This window comes from Elephantulus edwardii, unplaced genomic scaffold, assembly GCF_000299155.1.
Source record: "Elephantulus edwardii isolate Elephantulus edwardi_28Jun2011 unplaced genomic scaffold, EleEdw1.0 scaffold00124, whole genome shotgun sequence".
Lineage (NCBI taxonomy): Eukaryota > Metazoa > Chordata > Mammalia > Macroscelidea > Macroscelididae > Elephantulus > Elephantulus edwardii.
Genome location: NW_006399874.1, coordinates 792,644 through 802,456, shown reverse-complemented (window position 1 = coordinate 802,456; position 9,813 = coordinate 792,644). Strand labels below are relative to the sequence as shown.

The window sequence follows — 9,813 nt, the reverse complement described above, 5'->3', positions numbered from 1 at the left end:
AACAACAACAACAACATAATACCCATGTTGTTATATGTCATCAAGTCAAAATAGATTTATAGCTAGATCTATAGCTGTTTTCAGAGGCTGTAAATCACATGGGAGAAGACTGGTTTTTTCCTGTATGATATTCATAGTATAATATATACCCATTTTATTCAAGAGCTGTACTATATATTATATAGTTCTGTAATGTGCCAAAAGACACTGAACTAAACATTCTGCTCTTTGCAGGAATGCTGTACCAGAGAGCCAGGGACCAAGATGTAATTATGTTAGATGACAACTAGAGCAGTACTTCATTCGTTTTAGTGTGCACACAAGTCACTAGAATGATGATGGAGGCCTTGTTAAAACACACTGTGTGATTTAGTAAGAATATGGCAAGAAGCTGCATTACAATCATGAAGGTACTAGGTTCAAGGCCACCCGCTGTTCCATGGGAGAAGGATGGGCAATCTTCTCCCATGCCATTGTTGTTGTTATGTGCCGTCGAGTCATTTGTGACCCATAGTGACCCTATGCACAGTAGTTCTGAATTCTGCCCTGTCCTGAGCCAGTCTCACTCATTCTGACACACCAACCCTCATTGCCACAGTTACCGTGTCAATCCATCTCCTCTGGAATCTTCCTTTCCTTTCCTGTCTTCCACCCCTCCAAGCGCGGTGTCCTTCTGCAGGGATTGGTCCCTCCTGGCCATGTGCCCAGGGTATGTGGGACGAGCTTCAGAATCATAGTCTCCAGGGAGAAACTTGGTTTCACCTTCTCCAGGACGGACCTGTTTGTTTTCTTGACAGTCCATGGTATGATCCGAATTCTTCTCTAGCGCCACAGTTCAGAGGTGTCGATTCTTCTTCTGTCATCCTTGGTCATTTTCCGGCTCTCTGACGCATGGCAGGTGATTGCAAGGGCCATGGGCTGGATTAGGCACACCTTAGTCTCTAGAATGAAATCCTGTCCGATTATTCCCACGGAAAACCCGCCAGAGGGTCAGCTATACATCATTTTCTACTCTACGATGCACAATAACACAACAACAATGATGGGAAAGGTAGAGGTCAGACGAAGAAAGGAAAATTCTCAACAAAATGAATGGCACTGACAGTAACGATGGGCTGGAGCTTATCAGAGATGGTGAGGAGAGCATGGAACAGGACAAGGTTTACACCTGTTGCTTATAGGGTTGCTATGAGTAGTAGTCAAATCAAAGGCACCCTAACAACCACCACCACCAAGGCAATGGAGTTGGGCCTGGGGTGAACCACATATTGAGTAACAAGGTGAGTTTTCAGAATCTTCTGCAAAAGCACCAAGAGAATGCATCCCTGTATTGAACTGTAGCAACCCAGATGAATGACATTTAACTACTCTTAGTCACTTAAGGGGAAAAAAAAATATATAACTTAGAATATAGAAAGGCTTAAGAAAATTCCATGTGATTTAGAAATCCAGTCAGATTGCCAAAAGGATAATGAAGAACATAATTGAGATGTGGGCGAAAGTCTCCCAAGACTAGAAGCTTTTGCTCTAACACGCACCCTGAATACGGTTGTCCCCATGCCAAGATTGTGCTAAGAGGTAATTAAGCCTAACCTTGAAAAAACATGTACTCTCCTGAGGCCCTTGAACACTGGCCTCCAATGGAATTAGGCAATCCTGGAGGACCCGGTTAACATCTTTGGTTGATTACTTGCAAGGGACATTTAGACCCCATAAACAAACAAGATGTTAACTAGATAGTAGGGCATAATTGAAGTGCTGCAAATTGGAGAACTCCACCATCACCAAGAAGAACAAACAGGAATTCAGAAGAAGGAACAATTTCTACAAGCGTTATAGTAGATTTGAATGATCTCCTTGTATCGAGAACTAAGTATTCCACCTCAGTTTACATTTCTTACCATCGCCAAAACAATCCTAACCCCAATTTTTTTTTAACATGTGGCCTTGCTGTTGTGTCTTGCTGTGCTTACAAAAATAAAAATGCCCCTTTTACTTAAAAATGCTTAAGCTTTTATAAACACATACAATGGTGTGATCATGAGCATATAGAGAACTTTTCTCCCTAACTCCCCACTCACTGTGTTTGTTCTACTACATAGCCAATTCTTTCTGCATTACCTGTCCTTGCAGGCAATGGTCTGGTTCCCATCGCTACCTAAAAAAATTCATTGTTCCTTTTCTTAGGAATCTAGGAAAAGAGGGGGCAATAATGTATACTGCTTTGAAACAGATGAGGGAGAGAAATGTTTACAAGGACTATAGGAGTAGGTGTTATTCTCATGACAACATTACAGAAAAAGAAATGCGTATTAAAGTGGATTATGGGCTGGGGGGGATTGTATAATAACGAAAGAAATTTTTTTCAAAGAGAAAAATGAACTGGGGGAGGGGTGAGCAGGGAGGAAAATGTGCAACAATGAATGAATGGGGGAAATTAAATGGAAAGTATATGCTATAAAAATATATATGTTGCATTAAAAATAAAAACAAAACAAAACAAAAAAATTCATTGTTGTCAAGTCAGAACTGATTCATAGCTACTCCCCCAATGAGTTTTTGAGGCTGTAAATTGGTGTGAGAGGAGATTGTCCATCTCTGTCCAGCAGAGTCACTGGTCAACTTGAGCCATCAGAAAGGTGTGGCCTTTGAGTTAACAGCACAACCACCTCCCTACTGACTAGGCCCCATCACTCCCTCTCATGCCTACGGTTGTGTCAGTTCTGTCATTGTCATTAGTTGTAAGTCTATTCTGACTCATAGCTAATCCATGTGTAGACACTATAACTGCTCCAATGGCGTTTTCAAGCCTATGATCCTTCTGGAGCAGACTGTCAGGGCTTGTCTCCCAAAGGGGTTCTGGGGTAGTTTCAAACTACATATCTTTCCACCATTAGTGCAGCATTTAAATGCTTCTATATACTTAAGAATACCATCAATGGAATCATACAGCACATAACTCTCTTTGGATCTGCCTTCTTTTACATGGAACAAATGCTTCTGAGATTCAGTTCTGCACTCTCATGTGCCAGGAGAATTAATTTGCGATGTCATGCTGAATCATACTGGATGGAGCAAAAGGAAAGCTCTGTGTGTATGTGTGTTTATTTTTAAAAGCACAAAGTAAGTGGTTTTAAAATATTGAGGCATTAAAATGGTTCTTTATATTAGGTAACATCAAGTGGACTACCACACATGGCAACCCCACGGACCGTATGGGTTGCTTAATACAGTTTCATCCTCACTGTCTTCTCTCTGTTTAAGACCACTGCTGCAGTTACTGTGTCCATCTATCCTGTTGAGGGGTTTCCTCTCCTTTTCTGATGATACACTTTTCCAAGAATATTATCTCCTTCCATGGAATGATTCTTCCTGACAACATGCCCCAAGTATGTGAGACAGTCTCAACATCTTGCTTCTAAGAAGAACCCCGCTGAACTTTTTCTAAGACAGATGTGTTTGTTCTTTTGACAGTTCCTGATCTATTCAAAGCTGTTCACCCACACTCCAGTTCTGAGGTATCAACTATCTTCCATTGTCCTTATTCATTGTCCAACTTTCACAAGTATATGATGTAACTAAAAATTAAGTTTTAACATACTTCATTTTAAATTCTTCCTAATGTAAAATATTTATATATCAGAATCAGAATATATTATCATTTTATTTCCCCAACTTTAATGGAAACAAAGTGGTTAATATTTTAAAAAGTTGCATCTTTGGTTATCTCATTTTCAATTGAAAGAGTTGTCACATTTTACAATTTCTCTTTGATCACATGATAATCTTAAAGTTCTCACTTATTCAGTTTTTTTTCATGCCACTATTATGACTAACTATGCTAAAAAAATTTCTCAAAGCCTCTTGCAAGTTTTTACAAGATTACTTGAAGCAAACTTCACTAATAATTTTCAGAAGACTCAAACACAATACCAATTTCATATTATAAATTCACTAGTATTACAATATTAATGTCAACTATTTCAGAGGAAATTTCTATGGAGTTTTAAATTGTCAGTTTATGAGCCAAGTCAGTGACATATATACTCGTGGAAAATAGTGGAGTTTGGTAATTAAAAATCCAAAAGTCTGTAGATATTCTCTAATTTTTCACATGTCCATTTCAAATGTAGAATTTGGACCTACATGATATCCATAATTTTCAGTCAATATGTACTTTCCCCATGATTGATAGTCACAAAAATAGAATTGATTCAGATTTACAGTGATCCTGGAAAACAGAAAGTTTCCAAAACTGTCAATCTTTGTGGAAACAGACTGTTTCATTATTCTCCTGCAGAGTAGCTGGTAGTTTGCAGCTGAATTCCTTAACCACTGTACCACCCAGACTCCCTCCACCCCTGCATTTTATTTTATCTTCAACTTCGGAAAATATATCTTGTGCTAAAATTTTCTGTTCATCAAGTATACCTTCTTTTTTTTTTTTCATTTGTTATACACAAAGGAACAGATCTTCTATAGAGCAGGCAACTTTATATGCAGTCATTTTTTTTAGACTATAGAATCTTATTAACCATTTCTCGATTCAAAATATCATCAGATGAAGATATTTTATTACAGTGTGTGTAATCTGCATAAAGATACTATGGTATATTCAAATAATGTGGTATTAGGCAACATCAAAAACAGTAATGAATTCAAGAACCACTCCATAGCACGCATGAATCTAGAGGACATTATGCTGAGCAAAATAAGCCAATAGGGTAAATACTGTTTACAGCTACCATTCTAAGAGTTTACATATAAATACTTATATGATTACCAAGGAGCAGAAGTGAGAAAAGAGGGAATAAAATCAATGCAAAGCTAAGAAACATTTATCAATATGGATGAAGAGGATGGCAACATGGCACAAGTGAGTGATCAGACATTGTAAGTATTGTAATTAATGTTATAATACAGTATAAATATAAAGCAAACTCTACAAATGATTGAAAAATCAGTATGTATTGTAACTCACTATTTTTTTAAATTTTAATTTTTAATCTTTAGTTTGATTTAAAACATTGCTTTTAGTGTGATGCAGAAAGGGCTCTGGAGAGATGTTCATAGCAGCTCACACCTGCTGCTCTTCTTTGGTCTGGAGGCTCCAGGGCAGCCAATATTGCTTAATCAAGTACATTCTTTAGGCCTTTCTGTGTAAGTGAGAACACTCCACATGTTTAACAGCCTTCAGGTCATGAGCCAGCTTTTCAGCAGTCTCCAGGGTGATGGGCTTCTGTTTATTCTTGGCAAGTTTCTCAATAGTAGAAGGATCATCTCTGAGATCAACTTGGGTCCCAACAAGCAAGAAACGAGTCCGTCATTGGACAGTAGTGAGTTATCTCAATTACCCACTTTTCTTTCACATTTTCAAATGAAGATGGAGAAACCACTAGAAAAACAGACTGGAAATACATCTGTTTGTGGATAACTCAATGATCGTAATCTGTCACAATCCTCTTGCCCTGCAGTATCAGAGAGTCCAAGAGTATATGGCTCTCCACCAATCATCACTGGGACTGCATGGTTGTCAAAAACCGTCAAGGACATACTCGGATGGAAATTTATTTGTTGTATATGATATCAGGAGACATGTTTTACCAACAGTACCATCACCCACAACAACACATTAGATGGCATTTAACAACAACAATAAGTGCCGTGGAGTCGCAGGCGACTTACAGCAACCCTATGAAAGAGATTCCCTCAACGCTTGTGTGTTTTTCATACTCTCTCCAGGTCCACAGGAGACCAATTTAGTAGAGTGGCAAAATATAAAATTAATATACAAAAATCATCTGGATTTCTCTACAGTGACAATGAAAACACGAAAAAAAAGAAACTAAGAAAGAAACGTAATTTACAATAGCCAAACACAAGTTGAAATAATTGGGAACAAACCTAACTAGAGACACAAAAACCTTTATAAGGAAAACTACAAAACACTAATGTTGTTGTTGTTGTTATGTGTTGTTGAGTCACTGGTAACCCATAGCAACCATATGTACAATAGCTCTGAACCATGTTCTATGCTGTGCCAAAATTATTGTCTCTGACACACTTACCACCATTACCCCAGTCACTGAATCAATCCATCTCATTGAGGGTCTTCATCTCTTGCACTGTCCCTCCACACTCCCAAGTATGATGTCCCTCTTCAAGGACTGATCACTCCTTTCAGCATGCCCAAAGTATGTAAGATGAAGCTTCAGAATTCTTGCCTCTAAGGAGCAGCCTGGTTTCATCCTCTCTAGGATGAACCTGCTTGTTCTCCTAGCCATCCATGGTATATTCAATACTCTTCTCTAGCACCACAGCTCAAAGAATTCTATTCTCCTTCTATCATCCCTAGTCCTTGTACAGCTCTCTGATGCATAGCAAGCAATTGCAAAGACTTAGATCAGGTGCACCTCAGTCTCCAGATTGACATTGATGCTCTTCAGTAGAGAGATCTTTCCGAATGAAATTTGTCTTTTGATTTCCTGGCTACTGATACCAAGAGTGTTGCTTGTGGAGCCAAGCAAACTGAAGCTGTTAACAATCTCAGTCTCTTCACTATCTATCATGATGCTGCCAATCATCCCAGTGGTGAGAATCTTTGTTTTCTTGATGTTGAGCTTCAGTCCATATTGAAGGCTGCAGTCATCCTTGCTGCAGAAGGTCAATATGGATTGAAGTGTTTCAAGTCTTTCTCAGTTTCAGCAAGGTTGTGTCATCTGCATAATGCAGGTTGTTGAGTCTTCTTCCAGTCCTGATGTCACATTCCTCCTCATAGAGCCCAGCCTCTCAGATGATCTGTTCTGCATATAGATTGAAAAGGTATGGAGATAGGACACATCCCTGATGTACACCATTCCCAATTTTGAACGATGCAGTGTTTCTTTGCTCTGTTCTGATGACTGCCTTCTGATTCAAGGATAGGTTTCACAAAAGCAAAAGCAAAATCAACTGTTTTGGGACTTCCTTTCTTCTCAGAGTCAGCCAGTTTGTTGTGATTCACACAGTCAAAAGCCTTTGCATAGTCAATGAAGCACAGAAAGACATTCTTCTGATACACTCTTTCAGCCATTTAATATCCCTAGTACCATGGCCTCTTCTAAACCCAGTCTGCCCTTCAGGCAGTTCTCTGTTGATGTGCTATTCCAGTCATTTTTAGGGTAATTTTCAGTTGAATTTTGCTTGCATGTGATAATAATGGTATTATTAGATAATTTATGCACTCTGCCAGGACATTTTTGTTTCTTTTTCTTTTTTTCTTTTTTGGTGGTGGTTGTTGTGTGCCGTCAAATCGGATTTGACTGGCACAGGAGGAGATAGATTGTCCTTTCTTCTCCAGCAGTTCATCTGGTGGATTTGAACTATGCGCCTTTTGGGATTGCAGCACAGCTTCTTGCCAGTAGGCCACCAGAGACCTCTTAGGTCATCTTTCTTTGGAATGGTAACAAATATGGATCTCTTCCAGTCAGTTGACCAGGTGGTTGTCTTCCAGATTTCTTGGCACAATTTGGTGAGTGCATCCAGGGCAGCTTCTGTTTGTTGAAATATGTCAATTGGTATGCAATCAATTATTTTTTTTAAAAAACATTTACATCATTTATTCAGTAAGTCACAGCAATTCAATACACATGGCATGGATATATACAGATCACTTTGTCAAATGTCAAGAAGAAGGCTTCAGGGTTTTGGCAAGCTATTGGCTGTCTCATGATCATGAAGGAGGAGTCAGAAATTCTAGCAGTAACACTTTGTTAGTTTCTCACTGAGTGAATTCTTATAGGTAATACTTACGTTACTGCAGCTAAAACCATCCATTTTAGCTGAAAGAAAGGATTCCATTTGCTGCATATTTTGCACTATTCTTCATGAAGAGAAGTGAGCTAGTCATTGATTATAAGGCAGAGAGAATGGAGGCAGGAATTCTCAGCTATTTCTAGAAATCAACCAGTTAGAAATAGACACAGTCTGTTCTTTTGGGGTGACTATGCAGGACGTGGGGCCTGTGACTCAGCAGCATGGATAGCAATGACCCTCCACTGAGTGTGTGGCCCTCTCTCCCATGTCTACGTGGTTGCCTTTTACTCAGCTCATATCTAATGAGCTGGCTAACCTGAATGAGCCGGGCCCCCTTCTTGGTCACATGGCATGCAAACAGGAGCCAGTTTCAAGGCTGGACCTTGTAGGCCATTCTCAGAGAGTAACAGCAGAGAGCAAAAGTTATTGGGTCGCTGATGATCTCCGGAGACGTCTACATGTCATTGATGGCAGCGATGGGGAGACCCTAGTTGGCTACTGGCCCCGCCCCTAGAAGTGCTTGCTCATGAGGTAGTCCCTGATGTCCTTGATGCGGACATAGTCAGCTGCCTTCCGTACCAACGTGCCTGCTATGGCCATGCCAGTCCTCAGAGCCCAACCACAAGCAGCTACCAGTGGGGCTATCAAGCCGTATAATCAATTATTGAGGTCTTGTTTTTTTGCCAATTCTTTCAGAGCACCTTGGAGTTCATTCTTCATCACCACAGGCACTAGTTTGTATGTTGTTTCACGAAATTCTTTTCATCAATTCAATTCCTTTTGGTATAGTGACTGTATACTCGTTCCATCTTCTTTTTACACTATTACAGGAAATCATAAGAGCCCATGAGGTCACTCCATCCTATCCTTATCCTCCCTGACCCCACTCCCTCCCCTTTTTGGACTTTTATACACCTTACTAGTTATCCTTTTATTTTTACAATATTGGTCTTATGCAGTACTTGTGCTTGTGAGACTGAGTTAGTTCACTCTGCATAATGTTCTCTAATCTCTCTTATATTACATAGTATTTTTCAAAATTATTGCTCCTGGGGAGCTGTGGTGGCCTAGTGGTAAGGAGCTGCAACTACAATCCCAGAGGCACACGGTTCGAATCCACCAGATGCTCTGCCGGGGAAGGAGGGACTATCTCCTCCTGTACCAGTCAGATCTGATTTGATGGTACACTCACACAAAAATAATAAAATAAATTTAAAAAAATTATTGCTCCTGAGTGCTGTATAGTTTTCCACCATGTGAATGTACCACAATTTCTCAGTCCATTCATTTGCTGAGTTTGGTGGGCAGAGGAAGGGGATGATGGACTCATTGGGAGCCTGAAAGAACAGAATGATAATGGGCATAGATCAATGGCAATTGATTTTATAAAATGCTATATATGAGAATAATTGTATGAAACACAATGTGAATTAAAGAATGCATGATACACAATGTATATTATTTCTGTATGCAAACCAAAATAAAATTTAAAGATATATGTTGTTGTTGTTGTTGTGGTGGTGGTGGTGGTGGTGGTTGTTATGCGTGCCGTCAAGTCACTTGCGATTCATAGTGACCCTATGAACTATAGCTCTGAACCCTGCCATATCCTGAGCCAGTATCACTGACTCCATCACACCTAACCCCATTGTCCCAGTTATTGTGTCAATCCATCTCATCCAGGGTTGTCTTCTCCTGTGCTGTCTCTCCACCCTTCCAAGCATGATGTCCTTCTGCAAGGACTGGTCCCTGCTGGACACATGCCCATAATGTCTGAGATGGAGCTTCAAAATCCTTACTTTGATGGAGAAACTTGGTTTCATTCTCTCCAAGACAGATCTATTTGTTCTTTATTTCTTTCCTTTGCTTTGGCTTCTTGGCACTGTAGTGTAATATTCAGAGTCGACTCTGACATCCCTCTTGGTCTTAACTAGTTTATCTTTTTTCTCATTTCTTATATCTCTCTTTTTTTTCTTCTTAAGCTTTATTTTTTTAAAAATAATTTTAATGAGCATTTAC

General features: G+C 39.5%; 2 pseudogenes; both read right to left on the bottom strand.

The window, feature by feature from the left end:
* Positions 1–5,067: 5,067 nt before the first annotated feature.
* LOC102844513 lies at positions 5,068–5,626 on the bottom strand (annotated as a pseudogene).
* Positions 5,627–7,948: 2,322 nt separating this feature from the next.
* LOC102858652 lies at positions 7,949–8,394 on the bottom strand (annotated as a pseudogene).
* Positions 8,395–9,813: the final 1,419 nt, after the last annotated feature.